Below are 15,010 nucleotides of genomic sequence, written 5' to 3'. Positions count from 1 at the left end.
AGTAATATATATGTATTGTTTACTCAACACACAAGCGATACCAGTAAATGCCAAATTCATTTGTTTCGAAAATCTTCTGTCGTCGAGTATGTAGTGGAAATAACACCAAACACCACGCCTAGCACCTTCTTACTTACCAGTATGCTTCACTTGATTTCCGTTGCCTTCCTTTAATTTCTACCTGCCACCCTCATTTTTGGAAATCGCTGATATATATATATTTATGAATAACCTATAATACCATTTAATTTCCAACTCCAAACTCATTCAGATAAATACGTCGTGACTGCTTGCTATCTATGAAAACATTTACTGAAGTGTTAATACTATCAGGCACCATTAGCGAAGGGTGCAAGATTAGTAAATGCGCTCCCTAAAGACATAGACACTTTCAGTGATGTTGTTTAAACTTTATTTTACAACGTTTTTATTAGCTCGTATTCTTGTTTTTCCGGTGGTTGTTTGTCGAGTACAAATCTTGCAATCGATTTTTAACTAACTTCCCGACTAGCTAGACATTTGAAACTTTTAGAATATATCAGAACACGATGCCAATGCATTCTTTTAATACTTTTAGCCGTCTTTAAGCAGACTTGAATTCCTTTTCAGTTAATTCTCTTTTGTATGGAAAGTTATTTCAGAAAAATCCGTAAAAAAGTAAAAGACTACTATTGGTTGCTAAGGGGGTGGTCCCAGCAACTAAATTGTTAATATATACGTGCGTTACTATGGAAATCAAAATGACATTTCAATATTCTATATTTGTTTGTTTTTTATTTACTTCATATCAAGTACAAATTTGAGCATATTGAGCATAATAATTCAACAGAAAATTTAAAAACGTTTTATATAAAAATGTATTTTTATCTTGTAATTATTTCTGTATAAAATTTTATGTTTTTTTGTTTTCAAAATTTTATTTTTCTGTACTTGGATTTTATTTTATTCTTTTGTATTATTATTATTACTATCTATATTCTCTTCTACTCTCTTGTTTGTATTTGTTATAATGTAAATCTATGTTGTGTACGTCTTGAATTTAGATTTGTTATGTTCACAACGTTTTGTTTTCTTAAATTAATAAATACATAAAAAGGAAATGATCTAAAAAAACATGGTGGTAATTATTTTTTCAAATTCCCTGGGTGTCGATAACGCCCGTGTAAGGCTTTATTAATCTAGTATAAATTATGAGTTTTGGTTAATTAATAAACATATGGCAATTTCTAAAAGTATAGAGAATGAGTTCATCTAACAGTTTGATCAGAAGGAAACAAAACTGTAGCATATTTGGTACACGATATTGTAAATTGTCCACTTATGAAACTTGAAAAAAATTAAATTCGCAACAAACAAAGAATATTTTAGTCTATTGTATATTATGTACAAATGATTTATTCCGTAAATGCATTTGTTATCAACGAGCAAGCTTATAAAGACCGATTACAAATTCATGTTAATCTGAACATCCTCGGTTCACCCCCATTTTCGTTTTTACTCCCAAGGGTGTATCGGTGGGGGGTGGAGGTTGCGTTTATCCACGTATTCATTGTGAAATTACCGCCCGCCCGTACAAAGTTGTATTGCGCGTCGAAGAAATAAATGAAAGAAAGAAAATGTTATTTCTATCCAGAAATAATACATTCCCCCCGTAGCTGCGCTGCGAGTGCGTGTCCCATCGGACCTCTGTTTCCCCGGTAACAGCCTTAATAGATTTGAGTGTTTTGTACCCTTAGGGGGACAAAAGGGTCATATAAGACGAAACTATACTATAATGCTTAAAGGGGAATGGCTTGTTGCTAAATATTTTCTCGGAACAGTCATACGAATCGTTCATTTTTTTGTACCGCAGATTAGAGATTGAAAATAAAATATCAGTAAGCATTTAAAAATATACTACATCAGTAACGTAACTCGACATTTTAAAAAAAGTGAAAATATGATAATATATAGGTGCCGAAGATATTGAAAATGTATGGTCCCTTTTCGACAACATTTTCATACGTTAGCCAGTTCTCACATCAAAACTCGTCTCGCCTACAACGTGTCGAATACGTCAATGTGACGTCATCTTTATTCACAAAACACACGTTGGCAAATGCAGCCCCGCATTATGGTCGAATGCAACTGTTTAGTTTGAAAAAAACATCTGCTGTTGCAGTCAACAAGTTGCATACTTCTCGAGCTCCGAGTCGGTGATGCCAGGTTGCATTGGTTGCACCTACGAATTGGTCATTCCTATACCGGCTCGCCGATTGCCTTCTATAGGTTTCGGAGGCTACGTTACGAAAAGCTATGAAGGAATAAAGATTAAGGAATTCATGTATATTAAAAACTGTTATAATATTATTGTTTACTAACCCTACTGGCAGTAACATACCGTATCGGTAGGCAGGTCGTGTGTTGCTTAGGGTAAGATTTTTAAGAGAGTGGTAGATTAAGGAAGGAATACGGAAAATACAACTTTTAATGACAGATTACGTGAATATTACAACACTTTTGGCTACGGCACGAATTTCCTGTTAATTGGTTGTATAGCTGGTGTAAATCATTATTTAAAGCATTTTATTCATATATTTGTTTAAGATAAAACAATACAATAATTACAGTAGGCAATTAATTTAGATAATATTTCAGACTGAAATAGTAAGGAGCGGTATTTTGAGTTTTGTTATAGTCGACTCATTGCTTAGGTATTATTGTGACCAGCGCTCGAAATAGAAAAGTTTATTAACCGGCGCGCTCAATAATTTTCCGAACATATTAAAGTGTGTGAGTTTTTTTGTTATATACCTACCTATCTACTATAGATAGACAACAGACAATTAATGCAATAAAAGTCTTTAGACATCTTTTACAGAGTACTACAAAATATTTTTACAAGATATTCGGTCAAAAATGGTATTATTTTTTTTCCTTTGCCTTGCCTCATATAATCAATGCATGGTTTGCCAACTCCCGTGGGACGTCACTGATTTGTACTTATAAATAATAATAATGTATTTTTTACTATATTTTAATTAGTACATTGAATATATTGGTAAGCAAATCCTGGAATACTAAACCTTAATCCTATGGAATGGTACAAAACTCTCATTAATCATAATTTATGTTATACTAGCTGACCCGGCAAACGTTGTTCTGCCATATAAATTATTTCTAGTGAATATTTTGGTTGTTAAATAAAAAATAACGAATGTATCGTAAGTGTGTGGGAATGGGATCTATGACAGAAAGAGGAATAGAGCGCTGTAGACGATGACCGCCGATAAAAACAAAAAAACATCAACCATTCATTTTCTCAATTCAAAATGAGTAATGATGTTCATAATGAATGAATTACCTGTGACAGGATCTCGTTTTTTACTGTTTATGCAATATCCGTCTTGTCCCTTCCAGAAAATTAGCGGATATTGGAGAGCGTCGTATGAACGGTGTGTGTCAGCGATGAACTCCAGATTATTGTTTCTTCTTCGAATCACGATTTCTTGCTTCGATGTGCGGTCGCCAACCATGATTCCAGCAATGTCGTCAACAACAGTCGCATTGAATCGACGTACGTGCTCTCCAGCTGGTGTTTTATCAGGATTGATGACAATAGCGTGATTGTCACTTTGCAATTCGTGCATGTGTGCTTTGAAGAATTTCAATAATTCATTGTGCTCATTCAACAGGGCGTCCAGTTCGCCGACGATGCGCCTGGCATTAGGCGAATTGAGGCTATTGTAGCCGCAACGTGCATCCACATGATTGATGTCCTCACCGCCGCGCCCATGAAGTAGATTTGTAAAAATGTATGTGGTTCGTTTGGCATTGGCAGCAATTAGCCTTCTTTGTGGTATACTTGGCCTTTGATTTTGAACGTAGAATGGAATTGTTGACCATTTGCCGCAGTATTGTGAACTATTTCTGTTGCTCCGGACGAAGTCATTTGGAAGCATGAATTGAATGTGCGAATGGACTTCAGGAACAGGTTTGAATCTGGAACCGTGCCGATGAGCAAGCCGTTCAATGGTTCAGGTGGTATCTCAATTTCTGGTAGTTGCACTTTTCCTGATGCGCAACAAATCCCGGCTGACTCATGTTTGAATTTGAGCGCATGATAATGGGGACATTCTTTGTCCATACAATCAGCACTTTCGGATGAGCGGAATATTCAATATCTGGCTCGTACTCGAATGCGAGACGAAGGAACGAAGCGGATGTAAATGTTCGATGTACTTGTTGGCGTTGACGGTCATTTGCTCTGCGTGTGTTAACTACGAACCGGCGCGCTTGGCTCTGTTCCAATTGTCGTTGTTGATTTCGTTCAGCTCGTGCCTCTTGTGATTGAGATGCACGCAACTGCGACATGCTTACACGCACGTTTTTGTTATCTTGTTGGATTTGTTCGTCTGTTCTTTCTGCTCTACTATTTCGCATGTTTGTTGCTTTATTCGTTCGACGGCCCAAATGGCCCCCCTTGCGTCTTACTGGCATAGTGCACTGTAGTACACGCACATAAAAATAGATAAATTAAAATAAATCGTACAAAATTTTGCACGCACTGCGTTGTGATATGCCGAATGAAATGTCAAAATGACGCGACGTAGCGCCATCTGTCATTCAACAACATAAATAATTTCGTTATGTTTGAAATACGAACGACGGTTAAATTTGTTCATACAAAAATAATAAAATCGCGATTAAAAAATGGGAGGGGGGGGTAGGAGAATGAAAATTTGGGGTTATAAGTATTTTTTTATGCCAAATAATAAAAAAAATGCAAAAAAAAAAAATTGTCAAAAAAATAAAAGAAAATTTTTCTGGATAGAGATACCCTAATCACCTAGCGGTATGAAATATACTTGTTGACCTATTCTCATACCTAAAAAATATAAGTACATAAAAAAATCATAAAAATCGGTCGAGCCATTTCGGAGGAGTTCGACCACAAACATCGTGACACGAGATTTTTATATATATAGAGATTAAAATCACCTAAAAAAATTGTAACAAAACAACACAAAATCTTGTAGAAATAAGTGTGTATGACATGTCAAGTTTCTTATTACTCTGGACCTTAATGTGTGTCAGCCAAGCAGGTATTCTACGAGATTTAAAAAAATATTGGAAGGGTTTTGCCAAACAAAAAAGTAGGGGATCACTGCGGAAATGCTCTATATCTATCTAATAAATAGGGTTGCATTGAGGTAAAAAAAGCTTGTCACTAATAATTATTTATTATCGTACGCCTTTTCTAATACGATGGACATTATTGTCATGCACAATTACGTACCTAATTTAACTAAAGGAAGGACAATAACTTACACTAAGTTGAAATTTTTATTTTTCAGAAATTATTATTTAGGAATATTGGGAGTATTATGTGTTGCCACCGATAATACGGATAATTTTAACATTCTATAGATAAAAATACTCTTAATACTCACGCCATCTATAAATTGAGTTAATAATGGCACTTCCTTTATTTAAATTACAAATAGGCTAGCCACTTGAGGGATTTCAAGCACCCCAATAAGTTAATGGGAATAATTATTAATATTAAAAACAATTGGATCGATAGGTTAATTAGTTGACAGTACTCACTCTGAAAGTGAAATATTTTTATTAGATTCATAGTTCAAGATTTTCGTTTGGATTTTTTTTTCTTATTTGTATGTTTTTATGGCTTTAAAAATTATTTACCTATTTACAGTTTTTATTTATTATTGCTACAAAATCGATTTTTTTTCTCATTTTATCTCACTGTTGCTGATATATGGTTCAAAACCCACTATAGTCAGACCGTGATATAAAACTGTAAATTTCAATCATATTCATTGCTATCATCGATTGCTATTACATATGAAGCGCTTACTTTCAAAAGCGGCTAAAACGGTTTAATGCAATTTTGAGATAAATTGAAATAACTTAATATGTTATTTCAATTATTAATCTATCTTTTACTACCGTTTTAGCCGATTTTGAAATTAAGGTAGATTTTTAATAATGAATATCGACGTGTTTAGCTTATTTTTTAAATTAAAACTCAGACCATACTTTGGTAGACAAATATATTTATCAAAATATATATCCAACTCAAAATACTCGAAAAATCGTTTTAGCTGCTTTTGAAAGTAAGCGCTTCATATGGTAAATTGTTTGTAGAAAGTGATGATTGGTTAATATTGAAATACGTGGTAATACGTTAATTTATTAATTTGAATGATATACAATCTAAAATCTTCAATTACTGCGAAAAAGTTAACTCATTGCATTTGAAATTGATCCATAACTAATCAGCATTGTAACTCGCAATTCAGTACCCTGGCCTGCCTACAGTCGGCCTTACAGATGGTTGTATATTTGATGAAATTATAAAATTGTTCACACAATAAATCTAGACTGGAGTATTTTTGACCGCCTGATTTTTTTCACGTTATAAAATATCATTTAATCACCAAATACACCCCATGCATCTTGTCATACACACAATAGACATTTGTTATCCAAAATGAATGTAGTTGTTGGCTCACTTGATTCGAACGCCATTGACGAGGATCGCTGTTGGGTATGCAAAAGCAGTTTGTCATTACGTTGTCTTCAAGTCGATCAACAAGTTGACAACCGCTGGAAAAATACAATCATACAGTATTATCTAAAGGTCACTATTATAACTCGTCAAGGTCAACAGATGTCTATGGCAATGAGAATAGTAAAAGAGCTAGGAGAGACCTTAATTAAGCAGTGAATTGGTCCTGGTCGATGATGACGTTGATGATCTGAAATGTTATGGAAAATACCAGCGAATATAAACATTTTATTTAAAAATATATATTATCCGTGGGTGGTTTCTATAAATTACATAAAACGGCATCACTTTCGCGCGTATTCTGCGTAAAACAATATAACGAATTCTTTTTTTTGAAAACATTTTTAAATGCGCATTTTTAAAAAGAATAGTAAATTGCTTTCTAATATTCCCGAAATTGTATTTTTTCATGGTCGTAAAAAAATAATTGGCTTTTGCATTTTCCGAGTAAAAAGACTGAGTAAGTGTGTTTCGTTTTTTTTTCAGTTTAATATTTCATTATTTTCCTACCCTCGTCAGAATACTTAATTATTGAGATTTTTTTTTTGTCGCAAGTTATTCTGGAAAATCTAAGCTATTTGCATAAAAAAGAAACAATAATAATAGAAAGAATAATACTAAATGGTCACAGCAGGGTTACCACCATTTCCCCTGGACAAATTCATAAGTATTGATACCTACCCCACACGAACCTCGTACACTGCTGTATAATAATATATTATGTAAGGCTATATCGGCATACTAACTTAAAATTGAAAGTAAAATTCGAACGTAAGCAGAGCATAATATGGGCGTCCACAGAGTGGAGGTTATAGGGACAAGGGGTGTGTGAAGGTCGAAAATTAATATTTTGGGATTTCTTTGCGAACTTTGCCAAAATTATCTGTAGACTTTCTAAGAAAGACGTATAAGTCATTGGTTGCGATTTAAACAGGATGCCAGGCACTGCCAGGCGGGAATGGGATGACTGGACTCCGGACAATTGGACGCCGCACTGTCGTAGACACGTATACAGAACATAGACGAGGTATTTTAACCAGTTTCTATCTACTATTTTGTAGTTTTAATTCATTTTACTCTTAACATAATGTATTCTTTATTGCGGATTGAGAATTACCATGCCTAAGGAATAGATGTTCTAATTTACTGAGCTCGTACAGAGACTCGAATTGAGTTCTTGCTTAAACGACGGCTGCACTGTAGCAAGTCGACTCTCTCGTTGTCTACTAATAACTGACTGTCATTAAATCACGGTCTACTTATGATCCGTGATTTTTAAGTGCCTGGATGACAATAATAATAAGAATGGTAGGTGTGATATATTTTTGCGGGTTCATGGATGGGATTGGGATCATAATCGGCCTAACCAGTTATTATGATATCGTATCTTTTCTGAAATACCATGAAAGATAATTATTGTAACGTCGTGAACAATACGACAAATGACGCTGGATGCGGCGTCGAAGACCTGGCAGAGAAAGTGGTATATATTTACCAAGTGCAAGCACACAGGTTATTCTTTCGCGACTGAAGATTACCGGTTTGACTCCTAACGACTATGTCAGTCAATTTTTGACTGGCCGCGGTGGATTCGTTGCCAAGCTCTTTGATCTTAGATTTGTCACCCGACCAACATGTCCATGTGGCGGGGAACTACAGGATGCAAACTACATCGTCTGGGAATGTCAGAGAATGTAGGTACTCCGAAAGGGAAGAGATGGTCAAGTCGGTCGAACCCATAGCCCCCACAAGGGAGGGGCTGACAGGGCTCTAGCCTGGGGGCCCGGGCTTAAAGGGGGCCTGGCCTGGTGGATCGACCAGCCAAGTGGGATAAACACACATCACAAAATTACACTAACAGTAAAAAATTTCGTCTGCGGCGCTATTTTACTTAAATCATAATAAAGATTAAAATTATTTGGTTGTGCGATGAAATTTTTGATTATTGTTTGTCAATATCCGATAACTCCATAATTCAATTGGGTGTATTAAAAAATACGAAAAATCGATAAAAAGTACCTACCCTAAATTTTACCTCTAACACTGTTTGGAATACACCACTGTAGATCGTCACACTGCCTTTAATTTTAGCGATAGGTAGGGGGCCCGCCAACGGTTTTAGCCTGGGGGCCCGCTTCAGAATGTGGGGGCCATGGTCCAACCAGCTATTGGGCCCATCAGGCCGTCCGACCACAAAGGCCAATTTTGTTACATTCACAGCGTTAAAATTTGAGTCGTCTTATTGCGGAAATGAAGATCTTTTCACATAGTTTTTGTATGTCCGTATTGTTTTAGCTTTGTTTCTTTTTTGTACGATATATTTATTAATTAGAATCTTTTATTTTTGTTAGCACACCGTGCTTCTCTCTCCTATACGCACTTTTCGTAATAAAGTATATGTAAACTCAGTCATACCACACTTGAGTATGTGGTGACCTCAGTCTTGGGTATCTTCTCCTGAGACATTCCTAGACATAAAAAAACTACCGATGCTTCACATCCATATCGGCTTCATATGAGCTTCATATCGAAGTTCACATCGTCATATAAAAATTAAGAATAAAGCCATATTTTTTACATTAGATTGATGTACTATAATATTATAGTTTTAGTGAATCAAATTATATGTTTGTAGGTATTTGTATGTTTTAATGTCACGCTATTAGCGTATAATTTGTAATGTAAATAATTATTATATTTTAAATTATTTCAGAGATATTAATAATTAAATCTGAAAAGTTTGCCGGCGGAATAATTTAATAAATTTTATTTATTTTCGATTGGCTAAGTGTATTCCTAGCATTAGGAAAAGCATAATGTACGAATTAGATTTTCACACAGGTATACATATAAATCTTTTTTTGGGACTTATTTCAGAAAGTAACTGGGATAAATTAATAATGTAGCCATCTTCCACGGGCTATGTGGAATAAGGGGAATGAAAAAGAAAACAGCGCAGAAAAAACATATCCACTATAATTCCGAGTTTGTTTCCAAGAAAGCGTGTGATCAGGGTACAAACGCGAAATGTACGTGGTCTCTATATAAACCACTATGCCGACATTATACAAGACAGAGCTTTCGAAGATATACCATTAATAATTTAAGATGCTACTTGTAATACAGGTAACACCTAATTGTCCTGTTTGTGTATTAGTTAATAAATTTATTCTGTATAATTTCAATCATGTGATCAATCATAGCCAGTTAAGAGCGTACTTAAGTGAAACGGCAAATAATTTTCAACAGTAGGTGCGACGAAATTTGGCACTCGTCGCCAATCGGAGACCGACAGTCGAGGTGTGTGCACGTCAATTTGTTTTGTCATGGCGTCGGATGAATATATTCTTAAATCGTGTAAAGATGACTTAAAAACTTTACGGATGTACTTGAAAAAGAAAACATGTCAATGAATATACTATTATTATAAGTAATATAATAATAAACATAACACTAAATGGACTCATATTGAATATTTATGACAAATTATATTTCGTTCGGCACGCGTCATTTGCATAATCCGCGCATCGCCTAGCCACGAGAGTTTTTTGACCATGCGTCAACTGAAGTATAGCCTTAAAAAATTAATAAAATAAAAATGTCTCCATAAAACGCAAGAAATACAAAGCCCGCCTGAATATTCTCAAATATCCTATATTATCGTCATAGATTTTGGGGCCTCCATCGGGTGTTTTTCCTACTTTTTTCATCTCAATTGAGACCACGATATTTCGGTCAAAATAAAAAATATTTTTACAATTATTGGTAAACGAGGTTATCGAAATCCATATATAAATAAACCCTGACAATAATAATATTCACGATGGGCTACGGTTAAAAACATCATGGCTTCCGGCATATTCGGCAAAATCCAATATTCGATCTGTAAATTTGGTAGTCATAACTGACACAGAACACTATTACACTATTTTACTCTGAGCAACGTTTGATCTAATCTAAACGAATCCCATATTGACACACTTAGAGTGGCGTTCACATTTTCACACCTTATAATAAGTACACTTCATTTAGCTCAGAACTCAGTGATTGGAAAATTTTTCATAGAATTTCATTCCATTTTCCTTATAAATAATATAAATATGAATGATTGTCTTCAAAAAATATATCACCACATTCAGAATATTATTATTTAATAATTTAAGGACAGCATTAATTTAATTAATAGGTACCTAACGCCATCTGTAATCATGTTAGTAATATAATTATTTTGATCAATTGCATAAACTGATTGCCCTTCAATAGAAGGGCAATTAGTTCAATTAGAACTTCAATAGAATAACTGCGTTAATAGTGGATTTAAAAATTGGCTAATAAGCCAAATTTTAAATCCATTATTAACGCAGTTGTGAGGATTAATTCGTATGCTTTATAGACAACTCGCTCTGTCAATCGCTCCAACTTTATTCACATATTTTTTTTACTACGTTTTTATTAGCTCGTATTCTTGTTTGTCCAGTACATTTTTTTTCTTGTTTGTCCAAGAATTGTATTGGACGATTGAAGATTTTTAACTAACTTCCCGACTAACTAGACATTTGAAACTTTTAGAATACATCAGAACACTACGACAACGCATTCTTTTAATACTTTTAGCCATCTTTAAGCTGAATCGAATTCATTTTCAGTTAATTCTGTTTTGTATGTTTCGGAAAAAAATAGTTTTTTACTACTCACTATTATTGGTTGCTAAGTGGGTCCTAGCAACTAAATTATTAATATATACGTGCGTTACTATGGAAATCAATATGAAATGTCGAAACGACATTTCTGTATTCTATAATATTTATTCAGTATTTCTATCAAGTACAATAAAAAGTTTTTATTAATACAAAGAATTGTAAAGTTTATATGATTCAACAGAAAATTTAAAAACGTGGTATATAAAAAGTTCTTTTTATCTTGTATTTTTTTATATATTTCAAAATGATATACATACTAATGACGAGGAGTAGAGGTAGGCTCGACGAAAATATTGCATTCTTTATCTGTCATATTATTTGTTTTATTCGAATTAAGAATGGTGTTCAAAATTAAATTAAACACTGCAGTTACAACACCATCTGTAATGTATATATTTAGTTCAATAAAAACAAAGTTTAGTGTGCACTATTTATGTCGGATCTGCACAGCCTACATCCACCCTTTACCACTAATACCTACCTATTAGTATAGTATAGATATAATTTTTGACACCATAGTGCATTGTTTACAGTATAAACTTTACGTAGTACGGAGTGTCAACATGTACATATACTGGAGTAAGTAATTCTAAGAGGAAAGAATAAAAATAGTTGTATAGTTTGAGATATCGACAAGTAGTAAATTTTCAAATTGATGGTTGACTTAGGGGTTAGAAACATTGTATTACCCTCTTACCTTTTATGTTTAATTAACGAATAATAAGATATAGTCAAATAATTTGAGTTTTGAAATAAAATTCCTGTGAATTTAAACCCATTCATGGAATACTGCAACGTTACATATTATATTTATAATCCACACCATTCTCAAATGTTTCCAGTAAACTCACAATTAATTCGAAAGCGTTTATATCATATTATATAATATTTTCATCATATTTTAAAGTAAGTACTGAGCAGGTTTTATTTTTCTAATAGTTGAAAAGCTCTGACGATACAAAGGATTTACAGAGCCAACAATTGAAAGAAATATTATCCAGGATTAGTTCTCCGTAAGCTTTCTACCAAAAGTTGTAATCCAACATTCCAACTGCGTATATATGTCTGTTTTCAATTAGATCACTTTGTTCCGTGATAAGCTTTTCATAAGTTGTTTTTCTATTAATCTAGAGATTCTAGGGTTATCGTATATCTTTCACATACATACAATCAAATAAAATAATTAACCATGATTTCAGTTTCTAAAATTGTAATCATTAGTTTTCGCTTCTCTCATACTATATCGGTTTACGAAAGGAAAAGGGATATATATACGTTTTAAAAATTACAGAACTAGTTACTCAATACACCATAATACATTCGATTATATACTAACATATTATTATATGAGGAAAAGAACGAGTATGAACTAATATATTTCATACAGAAACTTAATTGTTCACATACAAAGGGATCCAAAATTCAAACGGCATTAATACCCCGTTTACACGTGCATGGATTTACTGTTGACAGTAAGAGGGCTCGCACAACAGAACTCGCCGCATGCGTCTTACGACGAATTCGTCGATGTGACGTCATCGTAAACCAAGAAACAAACGTTATCAAATGGAGCTTCGCAGATTGGCCGATGCAACTGCTACTCTGCGACCCTGCGACATTCGTCTAGTTGCATTGGTCAAAGCCTGCATGTCGATCTCGAAAATTGTCGGCTCCGCGCAAGCGCATAGCCTGCGGCCATCGGTCATTTCTGTCTCTGTCTCTGTCTACACTGTCATTGCTCGCTCATTGCTGGTCACCGCGTTTGACGTTTGTTCATACAATCAACACAATAAAAATGGCAGACGAGAGACTTCTCCTTTTTCGCGTTTGACGTTTGCCGCTAGGCAGATGTGCGAGGTTGTAGCATGCAACATTCGCCGGCATTCTCAGAAATTTTGATTTATGGCCGTCAGGCACACAAGGCGAGTTGTGATGTGCGAGCCGGTTTAGTATTATCGCGGCCATTACAAGAAAAATTATGGGTAAACATGTATTATCCTGCAGTTGCAAGCTTGCGTGCATGAATCAAAAAAGTTTGGAACACAAAACAGATAATAAATAGAATACCGATAGGCTATATTCAATACGCCGCATGGTGAAGCAGGCTTTTGAATGTGTGAGTGAGCTACGAAAATGAAGCACGCATCATGCACGTGCAATAGTGTGTGTAATACACCAACATTAAATGAGCGTAAATGCATAAACCGAGAGCAGTGTTCAGTATTCGACGTAAAACGTATTCTAGGCACGTGTGTAAGTTTAACCCGGATTCTTCCTTACTCGAGTCGGTTACCTGCTATCACCTTACCCGTTGTGTATTTCAGTTCCCATTATCTCTGAGTTCCCTGGTTTGGAAGCTTTTGAATTTTCATACGACAGTAGGGATTTTTTTCGATCTGCGCTTGCACAGTAGAACGATAGTGGCGAGCATGCCGGCAAAAAAACGAACTATATTCATTTTGAGGTTAACCGATTTTCACTACCTGTCAAATAGTACCATAAAATGACAATATCGCGTCTCACTTACTCTTGAAGAATGCGATTGGAGAGACAGTCAGCACTTTTATGTGTAAACAGTTATTGTCACGATAGCTTAAAATACATTACGCACTATTGCTGTTAGTAAATCCATGCACGTGTACAGGCGCTATTAGTAATTCTAAAAAGTAGTGATTCCTAGATTTATCTCCCTTTTCTTTGCGCATACATATATATAATATAACAATAGTGCCACATAAAATTTAATCTACATATTATTATTATCATGTGACCGCTGAACGGCAAAGCAAAGACTATCTGTTTGAAAAAGTAAACAACTTACAGTACTCCTTGATATGCTCAGTGATATGAATCTCACCACACTAGCAAAATAATTAATCTTTTAAGTCCTATGTATGCAAAATATAAGCACATCTTGAATTCTTATTATACGTTATATTAATATTGAAGCATAAAGCTATCAAGCTCGTCCAGTAGATTCGCAATTATTAGGAAGGAGTTACTTATAGGCCTACAAACTTATCTGAAGAATTGATGGAGGAGCCACAATCGAAAACTACCCAATCAAGACTTGCAACTGGACTGAATCTGACATTCGAATGACGTTTTCAAAATGGCGTCCATATGGTAATTAGTAGTTCAATTTTTTACCGTTCTTCAGATAAGTTTGTAGGACTGTCGCACGCTACCCCATGCTTTCTACTCCTTGCCAGTCATATCGCCAGAGATATTTTTCACACATACATCAGTGGCGAGGGGTGGAGGTAGGCTGTTAAGATTCGACATAATAGTGCATGTTAAACTTTGTCAGTCATGCTCATTTGTTTTCAAAGAACTAAGAATACAATTTGCAGATGGTGGTAGTTAGTTTTTAAAATTCAATTACACCCTGCCTCAACCAATCCATAATAGTTTAGTTATGTTATGGTGATCCGAAAAAAATACTGCACAATTTTTCAGTAATACTTACTTATATGTTTTTATTGAATTAAGAATACATTATATTATTACAACAGAGATGGTGTTGGTTGGTTTTCAAAATTCATTTAAGAATAACCAAACCATAATCGATAAAAACAGTCTTCTATCTATAAAATATCTAGAATTATGTATGATTTAATGGCATAATTTTATATATTTTATAGACAAACGGGTATTTTTTTACTATTATCTACTATGGCTTAGATTAGGCAGTGTTTAATTGAATTTTCAAAATTAACAATCAGTATCTATACAT

This window comes from Rhyacophila brunnea, unplaced genomic scaffold (genome assembly GCF_057557595.1).
Source record: "Rhyacophila brunnea isolate RB1 unplaced genomic scaffold, BYU_Rbru_1.0 scaffold_11, whole genome shotgun sequence".
NCBI lineage: Eukaryota > Metazoa > Arthropoda > Insecta > Trichoptera > Rhyacophilidae > Rhyacophila > Rhyacophila brunnea.
This window is presented reverse-complemented; position numbering follows the sequence as displayed.